The sequence below is a fragment of the Mus caroli genome, chromosome 4 (genome assembly GCF_900094665.2).
Source record: "Mus caroli chromosome 4, CAROLI_EIJ_v1.1, whole genome shotgun sequence".
NCBI lineage: Eukaryota > Metazoa > Chordata > Mammalia > Rodentia > Muridae > Mus > Mus caroli.
This window is the reverse complement of record NC_034573.1, coordinates 29,725,430-29,736,756: the sequence shown is the minus strand read 5'-3', so window position 1 is coordinate 29,736,756 and position 11,327 is coordinate 29,725,430.

Below are 11,327 nucleotides of genomic sequence, written 5' to 3'. Positions count from 1 at the left end.
TCCAAATGCAGACACCATTGCAAACACCAGAAAGATTCTTATTAAAGGACCCTGATATAGCTGTCTCTTGTGAGGCTATGCCAGTGCCTGGCAAACACAGAAGTGGATACTCACAGTCAGCTATTGAATGGAACATAGGGCCCCCAATGGAGGAGCTAGAGAAAGTATCCAATGAGCTAAAGGGGTCTGCAACCCTATTGGTGGAACAACAATATGAACTAACCAGTACCCCCGGAACTCATGTCTCTAGCTGCATACGCATAGCAGAAGATGGCCTAGTCAGCCATCCTTGGGAAGAGAGGCCCCTTGGTCTTGCAAACTTTATATGCCTCAGTACAGGGGAATACCAGGGCCAAGAACTGGGAGTGGGTGGGTAGGAGAGTGAGGGGTAGAGGGTATGGGGGACTTTTGGGATAGCACTTGAAATGTAAAATAAGAAAATACCTAATTAAAAAAATTATTAACTGGGTAACAGTGTTTAGCTATCTAAAACAGGAAATTACAGTATTTTATATTAAATATACTATTTAACACTGGAGCAATAGCTCAGTTGAGAAAGTGACTTAGTTTGATCACCTCAAACCCAAGTTAAAGAAAATCTAGGCCTAGTGGTGTGCTTTTAGAATCCTGGTGCTATGGAGGAGTAGCTTGGGGGTTCACTGGTCGCTCAGTCTAGCCTGTTTGGTGAGCTTCAGACCAGTGAGAGACCCTGTCTCAGAAGAAAAAGGGTTCTAACCTAAGCAACAACCGCGAAAGCTGTCCTCATATCCATATGTCCATGTATGCATATGGACCCACACACATGCACATACATAATAAATAACCATCTCACCGACTAAATACGCTAAGAAAACTATTGCTTTCAGAAGCATATCTAGACATACAGAGTGGTTAACAGGGTAATAATTGCCTTTGAAGGCCACACCCACAAATGTCTCGGCAGTACGGGACCACATTACTCAAAGAGACAAAATTTAATAGTGATAAATATTTTTAAAGATTTATCAAGGTGTCTGAGTGCTGGTGGTAGAGAACAAGAATTATTCTGGATAAAGGGCTGTCGCTTACGTTGGTACGACCCTAAGCAAGTTGTACGACTCTGGAAGGAAAGAATTAGCCTACTCATTTGGGAATTTAGTGGTGTTTGGAATGCAGAAAGTGACAATGTAGCTGAAAATGGATTGGCTTTGGGGCTTGTTCTGCTTTATAAATAATAATGAACCTTTTCCAATGTGAAGTAATGTGAAACGGAAAAAAATCTATCCCTAGGGTGCAAAATTACCTCAGAACCCAATTTGCATTTTCCACTCCAAGCATATTTTCTGAGAGTTGGATGTAGGGAGGGAAGTTGCTGTAAGATAATTAATTTTAACAAGCATTCATGAAACTGAGCTGGTCAGTGCTCAAATTGCCTTTTACCAAGTATGAATTCAAACTATATTTAAAAGAAAAAACTTTTTATTGATTGTGAATTTCACATCATAAACCCCAGTCCCATTCATCTCCCTGTCCCCCCATACCTGTCTTCTGCCCTTGCAACCTCCCCCCACCAAAAGAAAAAAAAATATATATATATATAAATACATACATACATCTCCAGTGGAAGCTGCAGTGTCTGATAGTATATCACGCACTATAGACCCTTTTTTGTTTGTTTGTTTGGTTTGGTTTTTTGGTTTGGTTTGGTTTGGTTTGGGTTTTTTCGAGACAGGGTTTCTCTGTATAGCCCTGGCTATCCTGGAACTCACTTTGTAGACCAGGCTGGCCTCAAACTCAGAAATCTGCCTGCCTCTGCCTCACGGGTGCTGGGATTAAAGGCGTGCGCCTGGATGGAAGCTGAGTTGGCCAGAACACCTACTCTCATGTGCCTGCACACAGGGTGAGCTCTCCAGCACTGCCCAGGTGAGGGGTGGGGCCAGCTCACCCATCGGCCACAGGTGATAAAGTACTGGGTGGTAGGGACAATGGGTTTTTTGTCAATGAAGAAAAATCATTATTTAGTTGTTTTAAATTATCTGTACTGCAACTTTTTGTGTTTTTCATTTGTTTCTTCTTCATTTGGATCCTTAACAAAAATGGGGGGGGGTGGTATGCCCAAGAAAAGAAGACATGGGGCCCTGCTCTATCATGCTCTGCCTTATTCCCTTGAGACAGCATCTGCTCGAGTGAGGCTAGCAGCCAGCAAGACCCAGTGATTCTCCTGTTTCCTACCGAATAGCGCTGGTGTCAGTCACTAACATGGCTGTGGTGGGTTGAATATGAATGGCCCCCATAAACTCATGTGTTTGAATATTTGGTCCACTCCGTACTCCTTGTTGAAGTAGGTGTGGCTTTGTACGAGGAAGTATCATTGCCTGGGCAGACTTTAATGTCTCCCATGCTCAAGATACAGCCATTGTGGCACACAGATGCCTTTTGCTGCCTGTGGATCAAGACGTAGAACTCTTCGCACCTTCTCCAGCACCACATCTGCCTGCACACCGCCATGTTTCCCTCTGAAACTGTAATCCAGCCCAAATTAAAAGTTTTTCTTCATAGGAGTTGCAGTGGTCATGATGTCTCTTCGCAGCAATAGATAAGCAAATGAAGACAAGCCTTCATGGACAAGGACCATACATGCCTTCTATGTGTATGCTGAGATCTGAACTCAGGTCCTCACACTTGTACAAGTGCCCTTATCTCACTCCCAATTTGTTTTCTTTTAATAATATGAGAGTGCAAGGACAGATGGTAAAAACTCTGCCCCCAGCAATTCCAGTTCTCTCTGTCAGTACTCTCTCCCTCCATCTTCCCCAGACTGGTTCGCTCCTGTTCCCCTTCCCATCCCCTCTCTATACAGTTCCCTTCCTCTATCCACCCCCACAATGTCTATTCTATTTCCCCTTCTAAGTGAGATTCAAACATCTCCCCTTGAGCTCTCCTTGTTACTTAGCTTCTTTGAGTCTGTGGATTGTAGCATGGTTATCCTGCACTTTGTGGCTAATATTTACTTATAATTGAATACATACCATGTTTGCCTTTCTGGGTCTGGCTTACCTCGCTCAGGATGATCTTTTCTAGCTTCATCGATTTTCCTGCAAATTTCAAGATGATGTTGTTTTAAACAGCTGAATAATACTCCATTGTGGAAATGTACCACATTTTCTTTATCCATTCAGTTGGGGGAAATCTAGGTTGTTTCCAATTTTTGACCATTATAAATAAAGCTGCTATGAACATAGTTGAGCAAGTGTCCTTGTGGTAGGATGGAGCATCATGTGGATATATGCCCAGGAGTGGTATAGTTGGATCTTGAGGTAGAATTATTCCTAATTTTCTGAGAAACTGACAAATTGATTTCCAGAGTCATTGTACAAGTTTACATTCCCACTAGCAATGGAGGAGTTTTTCCCTTACTCCACATCCTCACCAGCATATGTGGTTGCTTGAGTTTTTTATCTTGGCCATATCAATGGGCATAAGGTAGAATCTCAGAGCCATTTGATTTGTATTTCCCTGATAACTAAGGATGTTGAACATTTAAGTGCTTCTGGGCCATTAACATTCTCTGTTTGGAATTCTCTGTTTAGAGCTGTACCCCCATTTATTATTTAGATTGTTGATGTCTAGCTTCTTGAGTTCTTTATATATTTGGTATCAGTCCTCTGTTGAATGTCTAGCTTCTTGAGTTCTTTATATATTTGGTATCAGTCCTCTGTTGAATGTAGGGTGTCTTAGTCAGGGTTTCTATTCCTGGACATAACATCATGACCAAGAAGCAAGTTGGGGAGGAAAGGGCTTATTCAGCTTATACTTCCACACTGCTGTTTATCACCAAGGAAGTCAGGACAAGAACTCAAGCAGGTCAGGAAGCAGGAGCTGATGCAGAAGCCCTGGAGGGATGTTCTTTACTGGCTTGCTTCCCATGGCTTGCTCAGCCTGCTCTCTTATAGAACCAAGACTACCAGCCCAGACATGGCACCACCCATAAGGGGACCTCCCCATTGATCACTAACTGAGAAAATGCCTTATAGCTGGATCTTGTGGAAGCATTTCCCCAACTGAAGCTCCTTTCTCTGTGATAACTCCAGCTTGTGTCAAGTTGACACAAAACCAGCCAGTACATAGGGTTAGCGAAGCTCTTTACCATCCTGTAGGCTGCTATTTTGTCCTTTTGATGGTGTCCTTTGCCTTACAGAAGCTTTTCAGTTTCATGAGGCCCCATTTATTAATTGTTAATCTTAGTGCCTGAGCTATTGGTGTTCTGTTCAGGAAGTTGTCTCCTGTGTCACTGCATTCAAGGCTATTCCCTACTTTCTCTTCTATCAGATTTATTGTATCCAGTTTTTTGTTGAGGTCTTTGATCCATTTGGTCTTGAGTTTTGTGCAGGGTAATAACATATGGATCTATTTGCATTCTTCTACATGCAGGCATCCAGTTAGATCAGCACCATGTGTGAAGATGATTTCTTTTTTTCATAGTATAGTTTTGCCTTTTTTGTCTAAAATCAAGGGTTCATATGTGTTTTGGTTTACATATAGGTCCTCAATTCAATTTCATTGATCAACTTGTCTGTTTTTATGCCAATACCATGAAGTTTTTATTACTATTGCTCTAGAGTACAACTTGAAATCAGGGATGATGATACCTCCAGAATGTTTCTTTTATTATACTGGAGGTGCTTTAGTTATTCTGGGTTTTTTGTTTTTGCATATGAGGCTGAGAATTGCTCTGTCAAAGTCTATAAAGAGTTGTTTTAGAATTTTGATGGGGATTTTGTTGATCTGTAGATTGCGTTTGGGCAGACAGCCATTTTTACTCTGTTAATCCCACTGATCCATGAGCTTTGGAGACTTTTCTTCTTCCAATATCTTCTTCAATTTCTTTCTTCAAAGATTTGAAGTTATTGTTATACAGGTCTTGCTTAAAGTTACCCCAAGATAGTTTATGCTGTTTGTGGCTATAATAGTGAAGAGTGTGATTTCTCTAATTTCTTTCTCAGCCTGCTTGTCATTTATATAAAGGAGGCTGCTGATCTTTTTTGAGTTGATTTTATATCCAGCTACTTTGCCAAAGGTGTTTATCAGCTGTAGGAATTCCCTAGTAGAAATTTTGGAGTTGCTTATGTATACTATCATATCATCAGTAAATAGTGATACTTTGACTTCTTTTCCAATTTGTGTCTCCTTGATCTCCTTTAGTTGTCTTATTGCTCCAGCTAGAATTTTAAGTACTATACTGAATAGATATGGAGAGAGTGGACAGCCTTGTCTTGCTTATGATTTTTGTGGAATTGCTTTGAGTTTCTCTCTATTTAATTTGATGTTGGGTATAGGATTGCTATAAATTGCCTTTATTGTATTTAGGTATGTCCAGGTATGTCCCTTGTATTCCTTAATCTCTTCAAGACTTATGAAGGGTAGCTGAATTTTGTCAAAGGCTTTTCAGCATCATACGGGTGTTTTTCTTTCAGTTTGTAACATTGATGGCTTTTCATATGTTGAACCATCCCTGCATCCCTGGGATAAAGCCTACTTGATGATTGTGGATTGTTTTTGATATGTTCTTGGATTCAGTTTGCCAGTATTTTATTGGGTATTTTTGCTCTAGATAAGCTATTTAATATGGCTTATTTTAAGATGAAAGACAATGACATAGAAATGTTACTTATATTACTGCAAACACTTTCCATCTTACAACCTTTACTCTTACAGGGAGAAAAACCCCTGTGTGATAACAACTTATCAAATTTCCTTGCATCTGTTAAGACACTATGGAATATTTTATATAAAAATCTCAAACAGATGATTATAAGTGCAGGCTAAAGCTATGTGTTTGTGTCTCGTATTCATTTTGTGTGGCTGTGTGTGAATCTATCTAGAATCCTTGATTATGGAGTGGATTATTGTTTCATCACCTAAAATTGTTTAAATTAAGCTTTTCTGTATTATCACATAAGCACGTATCATTTTTGGAGCTTAGTAATGTTCTGCAAAGTGAGATGGGTCCATACAGTAATTAAAGATATTTTTATTATTTTTTATTTATAATGGAAATTTGTTTAACTTGAATTGCATCCACATTGAGAACCTAGCATAGATAATTCCTATTCTGAGATGCAGAGAGAGATGAAAGTGACTCAAACAAGGCCCTGCCTAGCAGAAAGCTTTCCCTCTGGGGAAGAGAGGTGTGACTCTGTGTGTGTGTGTGTGTGTGTGTGTGTGTGTGTGTGTGTGTGTGTGTGTGTAGATAATGGACACTGACTTGATTGCTGGAATAGAAAAATGTTACATATCTAACAAACCTCAAATGTGAACTTTACCAAGACCCTTACCTTCTCCTTGTTTCTATTTTCTCTTTCCTCTCTCGTCTTCTTGATCCTGCCCTTCCTTCTCTTCTTCCCCTTCCCCCCTCCCCTTTCCATCTCTCCTTCTCTCTCAGTGTCTTCATCTTGAGGGTCTCAGAATAGATATGTTTGCCAGTCACCAACTGAGTATCTATCATGTGGCATGTGTTAGCAGTGACTAACTTTACTGACCATGGGGAAGGCATCAGGCTAAACACTTCATGGATTATCTCATTTAGTTCTTAAAACAAGTTCACCTTCAAAAGAAAGAGTTTGAGGCTAAAAGATAATTGGTGACTCAACCAAGGTATAATATGTTTGAGTCAAAAATTTATCTCAGTTGACATGACTGCAAAGCTCACAGCTTTATATTCTATGTCACGAAGTCCCAAACATTTTCTAATGGTTTCTATTATATCTATCAATGTCAGATATTTATTACCCTAAAAATATTAAGTATAAAAACAGAGTTTGTCTTTTGTATTACTAGTAGACATTATGTCTACACAAGGAAATGAGTAATTCTATTGCAACTGGAAAAAAATCAAGAAAGCTTCATGAAAGAGAGTATAGGATAAGAGTTAAGATTTACCTACATCAGCAGGACATGGTAGTGCATGACGTGAATCCCAGCACTCGGGATGAAGAGGCAGGTAAGTCTCTGTGATTTCAGGCTCAGTATGATTTACAAAGTAAGTTTCAGGAAAGCCAAAGCTGTTACACAGAGAAACCCTGACTTTAGAAACAAACAAGCAAACAAACAGTGAACCCTTAAAACCTAGCTAGAGCCAAATTATGGTGAGGCTTTGAAGATATAGCAAGGACTCTAGACTCAAGAAAATGTAAGGTTACTAAAGTCTGAAGGACACCAAAGTGAAATGACAATTAGCTTTGGTTTGAGGCATATTTGTTTTGTTCGATTTTTCTGTTTTTTAAAAGCGTATAATCAGAACGAATTATAGAGCTAGATTGACAATTGCAAGGTGAACTTGTGAAATAATATTCCTAGGCATCAGACAAAATAGAAAATGTCAGTCATTCTTAGACAAATGAATTTTATAACACATTAAAATATAATAGGAAAATCTCACAAAATAAGTCTGGGGCAGGAAGATGGCTCCAAGTTTTAGGCCAACCTGGGCTACAGAGTGATATCCTGTTAGGTGTAGGTGAAGGAAGAGGAATAGGGAAAAAAAAGTCTCAAGGATAACACTTTTCAGTAACTGGAATGACAGTCCAATGAGACATCCGACATATTCCAATCACAATCTGCTAAAAAGGAAATGAATCCACAGGTAACCATATGGTCTTGGGTTTTAATTAGTATGTGACAACACTGACAGTCAATTATTCCATACTGCTACTAAATCCTGAAAACCCTGCTTACTAAGCCCCATTAAATACAATAAAATATCAACATAAACTGCAGAACGGCTGATGGTTGCAGATAGATGGTGACACTTGACAGAGATGCTCGGGAGCACATTTGGAGCTGGCCTGAGAAGTGTGTGGTTGGAGAGTGTGCACTACTGCTGTGTCTCCTCCCCATGGGACCAGCGCTATCAGCTTGCACTGCTGGCCGCATCTCTGGTCTATCCAAGTATTAGACATGTACAACCACAAATTATCTCTTCTTCTAAAGAAACACAATTTCATATTCTCTTTATGATTGTGCATTAACATCTAAGATTTAAGATGATGTTTTTGATTTCCTATGTTTTATGAGGTATATTCCTACCCCTGAGACTCTATTTGGTTTTTTTGTTTGTTTGTGTTTGCTTTTGGGTTGTTTTTTTTTTTTTTGGTTTTTGGTGGGTTTTCTTGGTTTTTGGGTTTGTTTGTTTGTTTTTGGTTATGTCCTTTAACAGCTGAGCCAAGTCTCCAGCCCAGCTTCTGTCCTTAGAAATAGTTACATATAAAGGTAAGGTGCACAGCAGCAGCAATGTGGAAGAACAGGGTCTAACACCTGGTCAAGGATGACATTCCTCTCACTCACTAAGGACGTTATTCATAAAATCACGAGTCCAAGGACAAGCAGAAAAGAAATGTGTATTGTGTCCTAATGACTTTTTTTTTTTTATAGTACTGAAGCAGTATCATGTGCTGTTAGGATTATAAAGTGTTGGCTCTAAACAGAAACTCAAGGGTTTTCTATATCATTTCGTCCTACTGGCTCAACACACCAAGATTCTATTCGTATTTCAAATGAAGGCAGTATATCATAAAATGCATATTTATTAAGTCTTCAGTGAATAAGGAAGCAACCACATAAAATTACATTTCCTAAGAGAAATGAAATGGGCTGTGGTTTATATAGCAATATTCTTCATCCGTGTCTGTCATGAAATAGTTCACATGACAGTCTCAGTCACAACTAATTTCCTGTAATCTTGGTAAGTAGGAGCTAATCAACAAGCCCTTGGTTCCAGCCCTGAAGCAATGCACATCACACTTCTGAAACATATTAGCAGAGAAAATGGAGAAAAGCCTTCCTGACAACTAGCATTTTTGATGAAGCAAGAAGGTTCTCCGTGTTCTGACATATTTATTGGAGTTATAAATACGTGTAGGGTGTAAGAGGGTTGTAAGTCATTTATTACTGTATTTATTATATCTGAGTAGTTACCAAAAAATGAAAGTAAAACCATCACTTCTAGAATGTACTGATCTAATTTTCTAGTTCGCTTGATTGCACACAAACCTTACAGCAACCAGGTGACAGATTACTAGGCGTGCTATTTTGCTGCTGAGCAACAGTGTCCTGCTAAAAGACTGCACTGACCAGCTTCCTGTGGGGTCAGGCAAGGAAGCCCCAGAGGAAGGGACTGTCAGAGGAGTGCAATGTACCTATGGGAGTCACTTCCACTCCTATTAGAAGGGCTGCAGCCATTGCTTTCTGTGGGTGTTCTGCCATCCACACACAAGGGGAACAAAATGCCCTTGTCATGGATACACAGTCTTACCTAAGGGTCACACTGGCCACTCTCTCCATTCCCTCCTTTAAGCCCCCACAGTAAGCTAGCACTGTGAACACTGAGTCACCAAGAAGTGAAGAACTGTCCAGTTCCGTGGTTAACCTAAAGCAGAGACAATACTTAATATCTGTTGTGGTTACAGAGCCCAACCTCTTATTTTGCTTTAGAAATCCCCCTTATCGAGGAGTGTCTGCATGACTGAACATTAGTGAAACATGATAGCTCACATTTTTCTATATCGGGTCTTTAAAGGTGTTGTTCTGGTTGGAAATAGGAGATAGAGTTCTCAGGTCTTGTTTGGGGAGATACTCCCTTTCTTTCTCTTTCTTTCTTTCTTTCTTTCTTTCTTTCTTTCTTTCTTTCTTTCTTTAAATGGGATCCCCCCGCCCCCTTGATAGCCTTCAGCATGTAGTGTAGCCTAGGATAATCTTGAACTTCTAATCCTCCTGTCTCAGATTATAGGTGTTTGCCATCTCGCCAGTTCGTTTAGTATTGGGGAGTAAACCAGTATGTGGTAGGCAAGCCCTCTGCCAAATGCCCTCCACTTTCAGCCCTGGAGATATAGATATAGCCATCATATTTTCACTTAGAGCCTGGAGTTATTTGAGGTAGATTATTTGTAAAGTTTGAGAGGACAGGGGTTAAAAATCTACCACACCAATAACATGGATCATATTTCTACATACAGTTAGCATCATTTTCTCTTTGGTTCTCTGGAGGAAAGATGTATTCTCCCTTACACCTTTCAGGCAATACAACAATTATGGACCAGCATACGTACTTATTATTTTCTTCCTGATTAATAAAAGTTAGCTACTTTTTAATCCAATTAAAATATATAAGCTACTTTACCTATGCCTAAGTAATTGTTCCATCTGATGTGAAGGAAAAAGTCTCCACTCATTGATCACAAAATATAAGTTGTATCATGGTTTATTTCATTTCTTGTGGTTAACAATATTTTAGATCTCGATGTTTCATTATTTTTCTCCAAAGAGAGCAAAAGAGAGGAATATGGTAGGGACCAAACCCAGGGAGTCACGCATGCTAGGCAAGCCCTCTACCCACGAAGCTACATCCCTAGTCCTTTCTTGGTTTGATTATTTTTTTTAAATAAAACATGTATTCTAGGACTGATATTACACAAAATAAGTTATTTGAGGGACACTGTTTTTGTCTCTAGGCAAAATTTTGAAGTTAAAAAAAAAAAAACCACTGAGAAGGTATATTCGTATATTCCTTCAAAGTTCCAGTCTTATGCTGAAGTGTAATGTTATGTTAGTTTGACTCACCACAGACAGGTTTTAAAGAAGGGCTTACTTCAAGAGGACACCAAACAAATACCTTCTATTCCTAGTGGGCTCTGGAATCACAGAAAACGGACCCAATCAATTACATTGATAGCTCTGGCTTACTACAGACAAGCAAATTATCTTAAGTGTGCATGCAGGTGTGTGTACGTGTGCGTGCACGTGTGTGTGTGTGTGTGTGTGTGTGTGTGTTAGTACCTAACACCTACCTAGGAACTTTTCAGTTTTTCAGTGTGGGATATAGTATAAACGTCTACTCCTCGTGCTGTGCATTAGCTGACTAGCCTCACTCAGCTGCCTTCCTTACCTGCAAACTCACCCACAGCATCGCACTCTTAACCCTAGCCTTCCAAACATGATCCTATGCTATTTCTGTGTGTCTGGATGTATTTTTAACTCTCAGATGTATACTTCATTTATGTGATATACATCTGAAAACCATGGTACAAAACACTGTAAGAACTTGATAGAATGACAACTGCTAGGTTAAAAAAAAAAAAAAAAAAAGCATACATACAATACCTGGTGAGAGTTCTATTTTTACCGAAGGTGGTATTGATAGATATTCTGTTATTAATGCCTTTCTTTTCCCTATAAATGATGAAAAGTTGCTGGAAAATAATAAACACTACTCATTTGTAGTGAAAAGCCACAATAAAGTTACAAACCAATCAATCAATCAAGCAATCAGACGTCATGGTGTTATTTTCCCAAAG